At 38.3% G+C, this 15,750-nt stretch overlaps 1 protein-coding gene across 1 annotated transcript in view; it reads right to left on the reverse strand.

The window, feature by feature from the left end:
• The window catches only part of ART3 (ADP-ribosyltransferase 3 (inactive)), a 142,047-nt gene extending 127,495 nt beyond the window's left edge, over positions 1 to 14,552 (reverse strand). Inside the window, exon 1 of the mRNA XM_042984364.1 lies at positions 14,386 to 14,552. The gene's annotated coding sequence lies outside the window, so the exon portion shown is untranslated. The remainder of the gene's footprint in view (positions 1 to 14,385) is intronic.
• Positions 14,553 to 15,750: the final 1,198 nt, after the last annotated feature.

A 15,750-nucleotide genomic window follows, 5' to 3' on the forward strand; every position in this document is an offset into this window, starting at 1 on the left:
TCAACAATAGCCAAAATATGGAAAGAACCCAAATGTCCATAGATGGATGAATGGATAAAGAAAATGTGGTATACACACACACACACACACACACACACACACACACACACAATGGAGTATTACTCAGCAATCAAAAAGAATGAAATCTTGCCATTTGCAACTACGTGGATGGAACTGGAGGGTATTATGCTAAGTGAAATTAGTCAGCGAAAGACAAAAATCATAGGACTTCACTCACATGAGGACTTTAAGAAATAAAACAGATGAACATAAGGGAAGGGAAACAAAAATAATATAAAAACAGGGAGGAGGACAAAACAAAAAAGACTCATAAATATGGAGAACAAACTGAGGGTTGCTGGAGGAGTTGTGGGAAGGGGGGGTGGGCTAAACGGTTAAGGGGCATTAAGTAATCTACTGAAATCATTGCTTCACTATATACTAATTTGGATGTAAATATTAAAAAACAAAAAATAAAGTTAAATCAAATAAAAATTAATTCTCATCAAAAGAAAAATATTCTTACTACAATGACTTATTGTGGGAAATCATTTCACAACATAAACAAACATCAAATCATGTTATACACTTGAAACCAACATAATGTTATTTGTCAACTATACGTCAATGGAAGAAACTTAGAAAAAAAAAACCCTAATGTAATACCAAAAAGACAGAGAGAGAATAGGTAAAAGGAAAAAAGTAAATTCTAGCGCAAAGAATGTGATCAAAAACATAGGGGTGAGATAGCACAGTGTTTTCAACCTGGAATAATGTAAATATAAAACTAGAGACATGAATATTGTAGAAAATGATGGAGAGGGGCGCCTGGGTGGCTCAGTCGGTTGAGAGACCGACTTCGGCTCAGGTCACGATCTCATGGTTTGTGAGTTCGAGCCCCGCGTCGGGCTCTGTGCTGACAGCTCAGAGCCTGGAGCCTGCTTCTGATTCTGTGTCTCCCTCTCTCTCTGCCCCTCCCTCACTCATGCTCTGTCTCTCCCTGTCTCAGAAATAAATAAACATTAAAAAAAAAATTTTTTTTAAAAAGAAAATGATGGAGAGACAGATAAGAATTACATTATGAGAGCCTTTATTTGCTAGGTATGCCATCACCATCAATGTATATTTATAAGCTGTATGCATGTTACAAAATATACACAAAAAATAACAGATTGTTAGACCAAACTCCCAAAATACTAAAGATCTAACACAATGAAAGTTTATTTTTTTGCTCAAAGTTCCATGTAGCTTGGCAATGCCTCTATGTTGACTCAATAATACAGTCCCCCCTGTCTCAACTGCACACTGTCATGACAGAAAAGACAAAGGGAGAAGTGGCATACTGGCTCTTAAATGCTACAGCCCACATTACCTTGTCCTGAACAAGGTCTTGCCTTCCCTAATCTAAATGAGGGATAGAAACTGGAAGGGGAAGTGCACTTGTCTCTGCATAAGTAGGTAATTTCTTAGATAAGTTTTTTTTTTTTTAATTGTAAGACAAAAACCAAGGCTCATGCAGAAATCCAGCTCAGAAAAAGTCTAAACAGATTTTAAGTCTATTTTCTGAAATAAATTAGATCAGGGGTGAAGAAGAATTCCTTTTCTGGGTAGAAAGTTCACCAATGTCCGAAGTAAATAAAATTTGAGGTACACAGAGAACAAATGAACCCATCTACTGTAGTATGGTCATGTTATAAATCCGAGGGAGAGAAATCTCCTTTTTCTAGGAAAATACATGGCCCACAATGATCTATATATTGCAACATGATCTAAGAATACTGGCCTTAAGGAAAAGGGGAAAGTGATTGTAATTGTGTCTCTTAATTTTCTTTGTCATAGTCTACTTAGTTAATTCACTGTTCATATTTAGAATTTGATAACACCATTCTTGCTTCATTCAGGGGCAGGTCAAGAACCTCACTAAAGCAGTAAGAATATGACAATGATTACTCTGGTGATTCGCACAAGTCATTAAAGTCTTCCTGCACCTGTTTTCTCATTTATATAGGTAGAAACAGAAATCCTCCAGGGGCACCTGGGTGACTCAGTTGGTGAAGCATCCAACTTTGGCTCAGGTGATGATCTCATGGCTTGTGAGTTCGACCCCCACAGCAGGCTCTGTGCTGACAGCTCAGAGCCTGGAGCCTGCTTCAGATTCAGTGTCTCCCTCTCTCTCTGCCCCTCCCCTTTTCTCTCTCTCTCTAAAATAAACATTAAAATTTTTTTAAATTAAAAAAAAAGGAATCCTCCAGAAATATTACTAAATGTCACTAAAATAAATTATTAATAGTTCAAATACTATTAACAGGTGATAGAATTATAGATGATTTTTATTTTTTACTTTTATTTTACAAGTTTTCTACAAGGAATATTTCTACCATTTCTAATCAGAGAGAAAAAAAATTAAGTGAAAACCAATTTTCAAAGACACTATATATATGCATGCTTATCTTAAAGGACTAGGATTTATGTTGTTAGTGACCTTCATGAAATGATGCATCTCTGGAAAAGATCTGAAATAAAAACAGTCTTCCAAAATGAGGTCTATGAGAGCAGAAACTACACCTAATTTGCCACTGTATGCATGTATGTATACACACATGTGTGTATACAGATACATACATGCATGTGTACATATACATACACACATATACATACATATACCTCAGAACTTTTGTCCAATGCTGTACTAAAATTTAATTGCTTATATTAAAAAATCATTAAACAACTACTAGATATATATTTCAGGTCACCAGACAATAATATGTCATTATTAGTTTCCCTGCTCACCCTCTTGCCTGCTACCATTTACTCTCTACACAACAGCCAATGTAGTAGTTTTAAAACATAAATGAGATTATGGATACCCCTGGTTTCATCTTTCCAAAAGCATCCCATCACACTTTAAATGATACCCAAAATGTTTCCTTATAGTCTGTAATGCTCTACATAACTCTTCCACCTCATTCCTACCATTCTCCCCTCAATGTTTCCATTCCAGCTATACAGCCTCTTATTGCTTCTCAAGCACAGCAAACACATTCCCATCATTTCCATAGTTTATTCCTTCACTTTATTCAGGTCCCTGCTCAAATATCACCTTCTCAGAAGCGGTTCTTCACCAATCTATTAAAAATAATATCACTTCTATCACTCTCAATCTTTTTACCCTCCTTTTTATAGCCATTATCACTATCTGTAAATATATTACATACTTTTTCATCTGTTTATTCCATATCCTCAAAAAGGTCTACGAGAGCAGAAACTACACCTGTCTTATTTACCACTGTATCATTGGTATCTACCGGTGTACCTGACACACAGTAATGCTCAATACTCACTGAATGAATGAATAAGTTACTGACATTTGCCATAGCTAGAATCCGTTGGAAATTGGTATTCACTCCAAGGACAGGACCACTTCCCAAAGACATTAGATAGTTCTTAAACCTTAGAAGAAAGTAAACTTAGAAATAAAGAGCTTACTAGTTTTGTTGAATCACCATATACCCACAGAAGAAATTATGACCTTCTCCCATTACAATATCCAGCATGTGCACTGGCAAACTGTTTACTAGACTATGAGAGTCCCGTGGGAAAAGAATTAAGGTTTTAAGCAGGGGCTTACAGGACTTTCAAAAATAAAAATGTTTCAAAACTAAGTTTAATGTTTTAATAGTAGCAACAGCTGTTCAGAGGAGGGGAAAGTCCCCTCCACCCCAAGTTTCATCCTGAAAGATGATTCTTTCAAAATAAAAAATAACTTGTGTTATTTTCACTTGAGATAGAGAAGAGCATGTTGTTTACATATTATGCAACATTTTCCCAGGACACTCAAATCTAATTAAAGCCAGAATAGCGTGGCTATCTCATTCTCTAGACTCAGATCCAAGAAATCCCCTTAGTTAACTGTAGAATGGGAAACGGGGAGAAAAGAAAAAGGACAGCTGAAAAAAGTTCAACATCAGTCTGAACCTGCAATGCTGTTATTCCCAGAGCAGATGATCTTGGGATGTGTCATTTTTAGGGCTCAGCAACTTCCCTAAAATTATAAGCAAAATATATAAACATACATGTATCCATAGTTTTTTACCAGTCTCAGTTCTACAACCTTCAAATGGTTAAAATTCATAAGTCTGTCCTAATTCATCACAGACCTTCAACACACCACATCACTTTGTAGAGCATTCACTTTAGACCATATGGATACTAATATATGTACTTCATATCTATGTAATCTTACATTCAAATACTGGAAATACTAGGCCAGTGTGGGGATTTAACAAACCTAAGCTCATCTCAGAGATCTGGGTCCTAAAGGAGACATTAATGGTTATTTCCCAAGTATTCCTAAAATTTACAAGACCATCTGACCTACTGCATTAATCATAATAATAACACACACACACACACACACACACTTTTTTTTTTTTTTTTTTTTACCTCTAGAACCACTAAGGCACAAACTTGGCTCTGTTGTTAGAAATTAGAGACCTTTAATTATATGAGGTGAAAGGGAACTAAGCCTAGAATATTCTCAATGCAATCAAGTTCAACTTAATAAATAATTGCTATGCCCCTCCTAACTTCAAGATCCAATGGCACAAACAAGGACAATCAACACATGATGCCTGGCCATAAAATTATAATAATCTAGTTGAGGAAACAAAAAACATATATAATTCAAATGCCGCCAACAACAAAAGATAAGCATACCAGTACTCAGATAAGTGGTATTTGTAAATAAAACTGATCAAAAAAGAAATCTAGCATGTTGGAAGTGACAAATGCGTTGGATACAGTTAGTAGAAATAGGTGTTAAATCAGAGAAACATGTAAATATAATGAAAGCTCTGTAGGGATATAAAACAAGGTAAAGTTTTAAAGATAAAATTAAAGAATGCTTATATTCTTGCAATCATGAGAATGAAATGAACAAAGGTCAAAGTTATAACTTGACAAAATGGAATGAATACAGAGTAAAATCAGGACTAAACCATGAATGTGCCACTCACCATGTGGTAATAGAACTTCTCATCTTGTCAATGATAGTAAACAAATTACACACATAGGGGTGTGTGGGTGGCTCAGTCAGTTAAGCCTCCAACTCTTGGTCTTGGCTCAAGTCATGATCTCACAATTTGTGAGACTGAACCCCACATGGGCTCTGCACTGATAGCACAGAGCCTGCCTGGGACTCTCTCTCTCCCTCTGCCCCTCCCCTGCATGCATGCACTCTCTCTAAATTAATTAAATTAAAAAAAAAAATTTCACACAGCAATAAAGTCAACCATAGTAGGAGAATAATATACGATCTAGCTAGCTCCACCTTAAAAGCAGTTCTAGGGAGGAGCTTGGAAAGCTTCTGTGCAAGGAAGAGTTGAGGCACACTGAAATTGTCAAGACTTTATTTGAGCATACATCAATTCAAAATGGGCAGCACCAAACGAAAGGTGGTTAGGAACACTCCACTGACAGGAGCTAGGGGAGAGATTTTTATAGAAAAGATATTGAAATGAATCAAGGAAATTATCCGATTGGCTATGACTTTAATAGGTGCCTTATTTGGGAAAGCCTACTTGTCTATCTGTGATTGGTTGTTCCTAAGTTTTATTTTCTCAGATTCAAGTGTATTGACTACAGCTTAGATTTTGGTTTGCTTGCGTAGGCTTCCAAGCAACCTCAATCTAACAGCCTCCTTATTTATTTCAACAGTTCATAAAGAAATCTTCAATTATAGTTATAAAGAATTATACTAAGCATACTGCTCATGAATTTAGATCTTGTAGAGCAGTTGTATCTCCTGATGATGGGTTATCAATACAAATAAATGAAATGTGTGCGGACACATGTTGTCTCATCTATTCTTGTCAACGCTCCATGATTACTCACAAGGAATGCTAATGGGAATAGGGCAAATGATTCAACATTACAAATGCTGGAAATAAGTGTAAAGGATTCAGGAAAGGAATAGATGACCTAGAGCCGTGGTATAGTCAAGGAAGATTTGACAAAGTAAGCAGAATTTGTAGTTGTCTGCTCAAAGTAATCTAAGTGAAACTTAACTAAGGAGCATTCAGAGAAGTTCAGCTTAGCCAGGGGGCAAGAATCACAGAATCAGCATTGTAGACATACACTGTCTATGTACACATACAGACTTCTATAAATAAACATACCTATGGCACTAACGTATTATTTAGCTTGTATAGTATTATTTAGCTATTTAGAGAAAGACCGGATTGAGGAAAAACAAATACTAGAAACATTAAAATCTCAAGTCACAGACTTGAGACTCTATTTTAAAAAGCATATTCTGTATTTTTTTGGAATAAGCAAAAACTAAATTGGAATTATACATTTTTAGGGAACAAATGTAACTAATAATATGTCTACATCTGGCTAAATAACTCAAAATAAAAACTTACAATCAGCGCACCTGGGTGGCTCAGTCAGTTAAGTGTCCGACTTCAGCTCAGGTCCTAATCTTAAGGTTCATGAGTTCAAGCCTCACATCGGGCTCTGCACTGACAGTGTGGAGCCTGAATGGGATTCTCTCTTTCTCCCTCTCTCTCTCTGCCCTTCCCTCACCTGTGCATGTGTGTGCTCGGTCTCTCTTTCAAAATAAACTTAAAAAAAAAAAAAAAAAACTTACTATCAAACTAAGAACAAAGGATTTTCAACAATGACATACAAGAAACCACAAAACCTAGTAACAAATACCACAAAACCAAAGAAAAAAGTAAAATAGAACATATACACAATGATGGACCTCATGAGTTAAGAATGTTAGAGCACAACTTCAGCTGGGAGCACTACCACCATTCCTACCAGAAGCACATTGTATCTTGCAGTAAGTGGCGAGTTTGGTTTGAAAATACACATTCAATTCTATAATCTGAAAAACAGTAGCAACTATTATTTTTGTAATTAAAAATTATTTAAAAAAAACGTATACAATCTTCATGGCTGACAGAGATTCTAAGAAAAGAAAAAGAAAAAGAAAAAGAAAAGAAAAAGAAAAAGAAAAAGAAAAAGAAAAAGAAAAAGAAAAAGATTTGGAATAAACTTTGTTGTTAATGCGATATATTAACATTCGTTTGCTGTAAACACTAATAGGCACTTTTGGTTTCAAAAGAAGTATATGTTTTATTTTAAATTCAAGTTTGATTTTTCTGGTACCAGAGTACAATACAAAAGGGGCTTTTAGTTCCCAAAAGCTAGCTTTTGTTGCTATTTCCTGTATTTCACAACTTGCAGGTCCTCTGAATGGTAGAAAATGAGCACATTTTCAAAACAACACCATTTAATTCTGAGTTGAGTACCAGTTAGTGGTAAGATTTGAAGGGGATGGTTATTAGGTTGTGAACATACATGTATAGATAAAGGAAAAACTTTTACTTAAGGTATGAATTAAATATATATTGCAAAGACAGATGTAATTTCCTCATTTTGAGAGAAAATACACAAAGGTAATTTTCGGAATTCAACTTTGATTCAGGTTTCACAGATAACTTCCTGAAATTTACTCCAAATAAGTTTTATCCTATCACACAAGAGCAAGCTTTGTGTGTCATTCTACTTCTCTTGACCTATATTTATACAGGTATGTCAAGTCACTGGCTGACCACAATTAAATGGAAACTTCAGTAACCACACACAAGAAATATCTACTTTGCACAAATATTTGGGAAAGTTACCAATGGATAGTTCCAGCAGTCAACAAGCAAAATCAACAACCCCTGAAGAGTGAGAGGATCAGATTCCCAGTGTTAGCACAATACTCAATGTCTAGTTTTTAACAAAAAATCACAAAGCATACAATAAACAAGAAAGTATGGCCCAATCAAAAGAAAGAACTGACAAAAAATCATTCCTGAGGAAGCCCAGACATTCAGTGGACTTACTAGATAAATATATTAAGTCAACTGCATTAAGTATCCTCAAAGAGCTAAAGGAACCCATGTACAAAGAATAAGAGGAAACTGGGAAAATGTGTGAATAAAATGAGAACATCGATAAAGAGACACAAATTATAAAAAGGAACCAAATAGAAATTCTGGAGCAGGTAAGTAAAAAACTGAAATGAAAAATTCACTAGAGGGTTTCACCAGCAGCTGTGAGTCAGCTAAAGAATCAGCAATTTGAAAACAGGACAACTAAAAATACTGAGTCTGAAAAGCAGAAAGGAAAAAAAAAAGTGGAGCCTAAGGGACCTAGAATAGCATCAAATGAACCAGTAGACTCATAATGCAAGGCCCAGAAAGAGAATAAAAAGTAACAGAGAGAATATATGCATAAATGACAGAAAACTTCCCAAATCTGATGGACTACATGAATCCACACACCCAAGAATCTAAATGAACTCCAAGAAGGATAAACCCAAAGAGATCCACATGGTAGTCAAATGGTCAAAACAGAGACAGAGACTCCTGAAAGCATCAAGAGAGAAGGGACTCCTCACATACAAGGGATCCTCAATAAGACTGACAGCCAATTTCTCACAAATGTTAGAGACCAGAAGGAATAGGATTACATATTTAAGTTGCTGGAAAAAGATCTGTCAACGAAGAATTCTAGATCTGGCAAAGCTACCCTTTAAGAATGAAGGAGAAATGAAGACAATTCAAGATAAACAGAAGCTAAGAGAGTTCATTACCATTGGATTTGCCCTACAAAAAAATGTTAAAGGGAGTCCTTCAGGCTAAAATGAAAGAACACTAGTCAGTAAACCGAAGCAGTATGAAGGAAGAGAAAAATGTATTTTGAGAGAAAGAACATGCAAGCATGAGTGGGGGAGGGGCAGAGAGGGGGAGAGAGAATCTCAAGCAGGCTCCACACTGTCAGTGCAGAGCCCAATGTGGGTAACTACATAGTGAAGGAGGAGGAAGAGAAAAAGGAGAAGGAAGGATGAAGGCAGAAAAAAGTGGAGGAGGAGGAATAGGAGAAACTACAGCTACCTAGGCTATATTGCTGGAGAGAGAGCCCACAAGGTGAAGTGTTCAGGGGCCATTTAACCCCTGGGCTATACTGCTAGGGAAGGAGGCCACATGGAGGCAGTCCATGATGCTATTTTGGCCAACCCTCCAGATGTCTTCAGACCCAGCCACTACTACTTGATTGCAACTAGAGAAAAATCACTATTTAAAAAACTTTGGTGGGAAAATTAGATATTAATTTGGAGATCAAAAAACTTAAATCCATAATTCGGCTACTGTTGATAATGCTGCTATAAACATCGGGGTGCATGTACCCCTTCTAATCAGTATTTTTGTATCCTTTGGGTAAATATCTAGTAGTGCAATTGCTGGATTATAGGATAATTCTATTTTCAACTTTTTGAGGAACCTCCATACTGTTTTCCACAGTGGCTGCAGCAATTTACATTTTCACCAACAACGTAAGAGGGTTCTCCTTTCTCCACATCCTTGCCAACATCAGTTTCCTGTGTTGTTAATTTTAGCCATTCTGATAGGTGTGAGGTGAGTATCTTTTCATGTGAGTATCTTTTCAATGTTGAGTATCTTTTCATGTGAATGCTAGCCACCTATATGTCTCCTTTTCAAAAATGTCTATTCATATCTTATTCCCATGTCTTAACTGGATTATTTGTTTTTTGGGTGTTGAGTTTGGTAAGTTCTTTATAGATTTTGGATACTAATCCTTTATCAGATACGTTATTTACAAATATCTTCTCCCATTCCAAAGGCTGCCTTTTAGTTTTATTGACAATAGCCAAATTATGGAAATAGCCCAAATGTCCATCAATTACTGAATGGACAAAGAACTTGTGGCATACACACATACACACACGCGATGAAAGATTACTCAACAATAAAAAAGAATGAAATATTGCCATTTGTAACAACATGGATGAAGCCTGAGTGTACTATGCTAAGTGAAATTAGTCAGAGAAAGACAAAAACCATATTATTTCACTCATATGTGGAATTTAAGAAACAAAACAGATAAACATGGTGGCAGGGGGAAGAGAGGCAAACCATAAAATAGACTCTTAACTATAGAGAACTGAGGGTTGCTGGAGGGGAAGTGGGCAGAGAGATGGGTTAAATGGATGATAGGTATTAAGGAGGGCACTGGTTGTAATGAGCACTGGGTATTACATGTAAAGGATCAATCACTGGGTTCTACTACTGAAACTGATACACTATATGCTAACTGGAATTTTTTTTAAGTGTATTTATGTATTTTGAGAGAGAGAACACACAAGCATGAGTCGGGGAGGGGCAGAGAGAGAGGGGGAGAGAGAATCTCAAGCAGGCTCCACACTGTCAGTGCAGAGCCCAATGTGGAGCTCAATCCCACAAACAATGACCTGAGCTGAAATCAAGAGTCAGACATTTAACAAGACACCCAGGCACCCCTACTTACTGGAATTTAAATAAAAACGTGACCATTAAAAAAAAAAGAAACTTACATCTACTCTTTATACAATATCAGACAATAATTTACAGCTTGAAACCATCAACTATTGAATATCTATACACTACAGGGTACCTGGCTAGCCCAGTCAGCAGAGCATGTGACTCTGGATCTCAGAGTTGTGAATTCAAGCTCCATGCTGGGTATGAAGCCTACTTAAAAAAGAAAGGGGAAAAAATATATCTGAAGTGAACATAGGTCAGTATTATGTAAAAATGAAAAACTTCTCAACAGTTAACAGCAAAAACTTAAGATAAAAAGAAGGCAATGAGCCTAATAATATTAAATATAGATGGGGATATAGGGTCAATGAAACCCTCTTTCACTGCTGGTGGAAGCATAAACAGTACAAATTAAGTTGTATATACACACACTCTAAGAACCAGCAATTCCACTCCTAATAATACACTCAACAAACACATACATATATGCGCCAAAAAATATGCAAAGAACATTCATAACTGCAACATTCAGTTTAGCCCAAAATTGGGAAAAAATCAAAATGTCCATTAACTGAATATATACCTCGTGGTAAGTCATACAATAGAATATAACAGGGCAATTAAAGTGAATGAACACTCTTCCATACATGACACAGATGAATCTCACAAACGTTTAGTGATAGGGATGAGACTCTAAATAGGACATACACAGTACCATTTATATAGTTCAAAAATAGGCAAATTCATTGACAGTATAGCTTTAGGGAAGAAGAAAAGTATTGTCACGTCACTGAAATTTGGTGAAAATCCACTGAGCCACAATGCTGATACACTTTTCTATACATACACCTATTTCCCCCTGTCTATTGGTTATATTAATTAGCTGAGGCTGTCACACAAAATACCACAGACTGAGTGGCTTAAGCAACAAATTTATTTTTTCACAATTCTGGAGACTAGAATTCCAAGATCAAGGAGTGAACTCAGTTGGTTTCTTTGTGAGACCTCTCTCCTTGGCTTGTTGACAGCCCTCCTTTCCCTGTGTCCTCACATGGTCTTCTCTGTACATCGCTACATCCTTATGTTCTCATAAGGACATCAGTCATAATGGATTAGGGCCCACCTAATGACCTCATACCTCTTTAAAGTCTCTGTCCCCAAACACAGTCACATTCTGAAGTACTGGTGGTTAGAACTTCAACATACCATATTTTGAGTGGACAGAGAATTGCTTAGAACATGTGATACACTTCAATAAAAATTATGCAAGAAATGAAGGCAACAAAAAGGCAGATATTTTAACTAAAAATGGATTAAAGTTTTCTATAAAATATGCAAAGAACTGACATACATTTAGAAAGTCAATACTCTGACTCCACTTGACAAGGGATCTTGAAAAGGTAGCAGATTCAGGTATTAAGCCAACACAAACTAAAAGGTCAACAAGAAACTGAAATAAGCACTGATCTCAGGTGCCAAGTCTCACATATTAAACAAAATAAATACAAATGACAAAAGAATTGGGAAACTGGTACATGTATATATCGATGGGGGCATTACAAAATTAATCTACTCTTTCTGGCATGTAATCTGTTAAAATGTTATAGAAGATATAAAGATGTTTTAACCCTTGTCTCTATACTTCCCAAAAAGGAAAATATCCCAAGAAAGTAAAATCTTTCAAAAACTATTAAGAGGTATTTTTTGAATTCTGAAATAGAAACAACTCCAATAGAAAAACTCCAGGGATGACAGAATAAGCAGGCTACAAATAGAAAAAACATTTTTAAAATATAAACTACGCAGATATAAGGAAATGTTAATGTAAAATAAGATTATTTAAAGATATTGCTTAATGACAAGGGTCAGATGTGGATATAAGTGTAAACAGGGGTCTTTGTGAATCTCCTCACCTCACTCCTTTGTTTAAAACTCTTCAAGGTTTGCTCAGCACATAGAGATGTACAAGGCCCTTCATCGTCCGGTGGCTACTGTATTTCTAGCCACCTTTCTCACCACTCCAATTATATTATCACTGTACCCTTCATCCTACCAAGGTTCTTGCAGTTTCCAAATTTTGACATCCTTTTTCTCATGCCTCTTGCTCAAAATGCCTCCCCCACTCATCTTCTAGTAACAAATTCCAACCAACTCTCCCTTCCACACCTAATTCAACCAGAGCTGTGACCTTCTCTGCGCCTCCAATAATTGAGTACAGTCCTTTATCATACCACTTCCAATACAGGACTCGCTACACTGTCTCCCCACAAAACTGTGAGCTCTTTGAGGGCAGATTTTTGTTCCTATTTGTGTCCTAAAAGTATAGAATAACAGCTTGATAAATGACATTAATGAATAATAAAGAGTAAATGAAGAATACGAATTTTTCTTGTAATTTTACCGAAACAATGTGAATGTAAGTCACTTTAAATAAATATTGATTTTTAAACAAAAATATTTTCTCGCTCTTCAGGATAATTTTTCTTCAATCAGGCAGCAGCTTAAAACTTATGGTAACAGGTCGTCAGACTACCACAGAGCAAAAATGTATTACTGCCAGAATTTAGCCACAGCTGTCCTTTAAATGATGTCCTAACATTCCCTCTCAGAATAGTTAATAGATTTAATCCAATCCTCTAGCTTTACCTAAAAAATATAAACCAGGAGGCCAGGTATCAAGATCAGTAAAGGTAAAACTTGTTCCCTTCTGTTATCTGAGAAGTGGACAGGACTTGAACCCCCCCCCCCCCCCCACACACACACACACAACTATTATTTGCCTGCAGACACCTTACCATACAAGAATATTGTGGAAGGAAGAAATGACTCCCTGCATGGGGGGAAAAAAAAGAGGAAAAAAGAAAAAATCAGAATGCTAAGTAGGGGCTTCTGAGACTTTCAAGAAATAAACCCTTTTCAAGTCAGCGTCCTTTAAAACTAGCAATACCTACTGAGAGAAGGGGAAGTCCACCCTGCAAAAATTCAAACAGGCCTGGGGATTTCATTATGAAAAGAAACTTCCCCTTTCACAAGCAAAAAGGAAGACTTATTGTCACTGTGACAGACTCTAAAACTATGTCCATAATTAAACAGACCACACGGATTCCATAATCAAAAAGAGAAAGGCGGAAGTCCGGACACGCACATGAAAACAAAACCCTGCCTCTGCAAAATCCTGCCACACACACACGAAAACAAAATCCTGCAATCCTGCTCTTGAAGGTTACCCGAGCATTTGGTTCCTTGGGGGTCGGGGATTTTTGGGGGGCAAAACAGGTTAAAACCACGTCCAAAGGGAAAGTGGAATTATCTGTTGATTTCAACTGCACTGATAATCCTTGGCTCTTTTCCCAGGACTGTGAGAACTGCCTGCAATATCCTCTTGCTGAGTTTCTGTTTCTCCTAAAAGCCCTCTCTAGCCATAAACAGCGCTTCAATGGGATTTTCCCTGTCCTTCTGCCCAGGCAGGAAAGTGGGGTTTTTTCTCAGAGCTTTCAAGGCAATTTCGGAAAGGCGTCTTTGGAAACAAGCGACAGCACAGGCCTGGGCTGAGGGCAACAGTGTCAGCCTTCATTTCCACGGGCCACCCCTACCCCTAGGTGCTTGGTGGGGAACAGTCCCACCCCTCAGCGGGGCCTCCACACGAGCCCTCCCATCCGGCTTGTTTGCGGCGTAAATTAGCCCCTTCTGTGTAATATAAACAAGGCTGGCCTTCCGCGGCTCCTGATCCTAGGACCCCCTTTCTCTTGTCCAAAACGCCTTGTCCCTGTCACTACAAACCATGGTCGGAGGACCCTCCCAAGCCTCACCTGGCCGCCTCAGCCCCGATAACCAAGCCCTTTGGAGGCCATTGGTCCCTCCAGCGTCAACCCAAGCCTCGTGTGGAAACTGCAAAACAGGCCCCGCTCCTGACGTCCCCCAAGGAAACGTGGCCTCCGGGGTCGGGGGGCTGTGGGCCAGATACGGGGCAGAGAGGAGAACTCCCAAGGAGCTCAGCCACTACCTTTCTCTCGATGCGTTCCTCCAGCCACCTCAGCACGGGCACCACAGGCGGGAGCGAGCTGCGCCTGTAGCCTCTCCACTGAAAGTTCTGGAAGCGGGCTGGCTGGGCATGCGCAGTGCTCGCACCACAGCCTCTAGGGAGGTCACCTGGTCTGGCCTCCCGCCTCCCCCCTCTCAACTTCCGCGAAACAAGACAGTGCCACGCACGCACGCACGCACGCGCAGTGTCGAGACAGGCCGGGAGCCTTCGTTCACTCTTGTATTCCCTCGGTCCTGCGCGCCAGGCACGGTGGTGGGACGGAGATGTTCGAAAGCCTTCCTCGTTCCTGTGGCGGAAGGAGATTGGACTATAGGATTTCTGGTGAAGGTGACATTGCCTTCAATGTCAGCACTCGGTGGTGTGAGATTATCTGTAAGAACCCTGAACAAGTCTGGGGGGTCAGTGAAATCTTCCCAGAGTTAATGCCATCCTGGATATCTAAGGTAAGGTTACTACTACTAGGCTAGCAAGGCAGTGCAGGTGCAGCATTCCAGGCAGGGAGGCCACGAGCAAAAACAGCGCGATGGGTAAGAGGCATGGTCCCTTTGAAGAACGGAGGGAAGAAAGGGTGTGGGAGCAGAGTCCTGCAGGCAGAGTCTGGAAAGGTGGGCAAGGGCCGACCATGCTGGACCTTAGTGTTTATCCTAAGAAATTTTTGTCTCCTTTTTCTTTGCTAGAAAGAATGATCTCTGGCTTTGTGGTACTTTGCGGTTGACAATGAATTGTTGCCATTAACTTTAACGACCTGTGAGGTCAGTAATAGTTTTATCAGCAGAGGGAGCAGAGGCTTGCAGAAGTTAAGTATTTTGCAGTCATTAAGTAGCAAAGCTGGGACTTAAACCCAGCTCTGCGCTATGCACGGTCAGTCATTACCAGAATTAAGCATTACCGAGTGAATAAGCTGTATCAAAGGTCACCACAAGTTTTCTTTGAAAAGAGTTCTGCATTAAAAGTCATCAAAAAATCGGTCAAAAAATGCACACCATGTTACAGAAAACCCTAATATATGTTCCCCATTATTCTACAGCATGCATTCGCATTGGGGATGGGATGGGGAAGGAGATTACCCTCAAGGGAACAAAAATTGGTCCTTGGGGAACTGAAAAAATTTTAGATGTTACACATATTAGTGGCCCAGCCAAGTTTAATCCTACCCAACAAAATCTTATTTTTTAATATCTAATTTTTCTCTTTAAGAAGAAATTTAATTACGATTTGGGTTCGTTTTAATTTAATCTCAGGAGAGGCAATAACAAAAAAAAAAAAGTTAAATGTTGTGAGCCCAAATATCCATCAATTGATGAATGGATGAAGACAATAAGGTAT

The sequence above is a fragment of the Panthera tigris genome, chromosome B1, assembly GCF_018350195.1.
Source record: "Panthera tigris isolate Pti1 chromosome B1, P.tigris_Pti1_mat1.1, whole genome shotgun sequence".
NCBI lineage: Eukaryota > Metazoa > Chordata > Mammalia > Carnivora > Felidae > Panthera > Panthera tigris.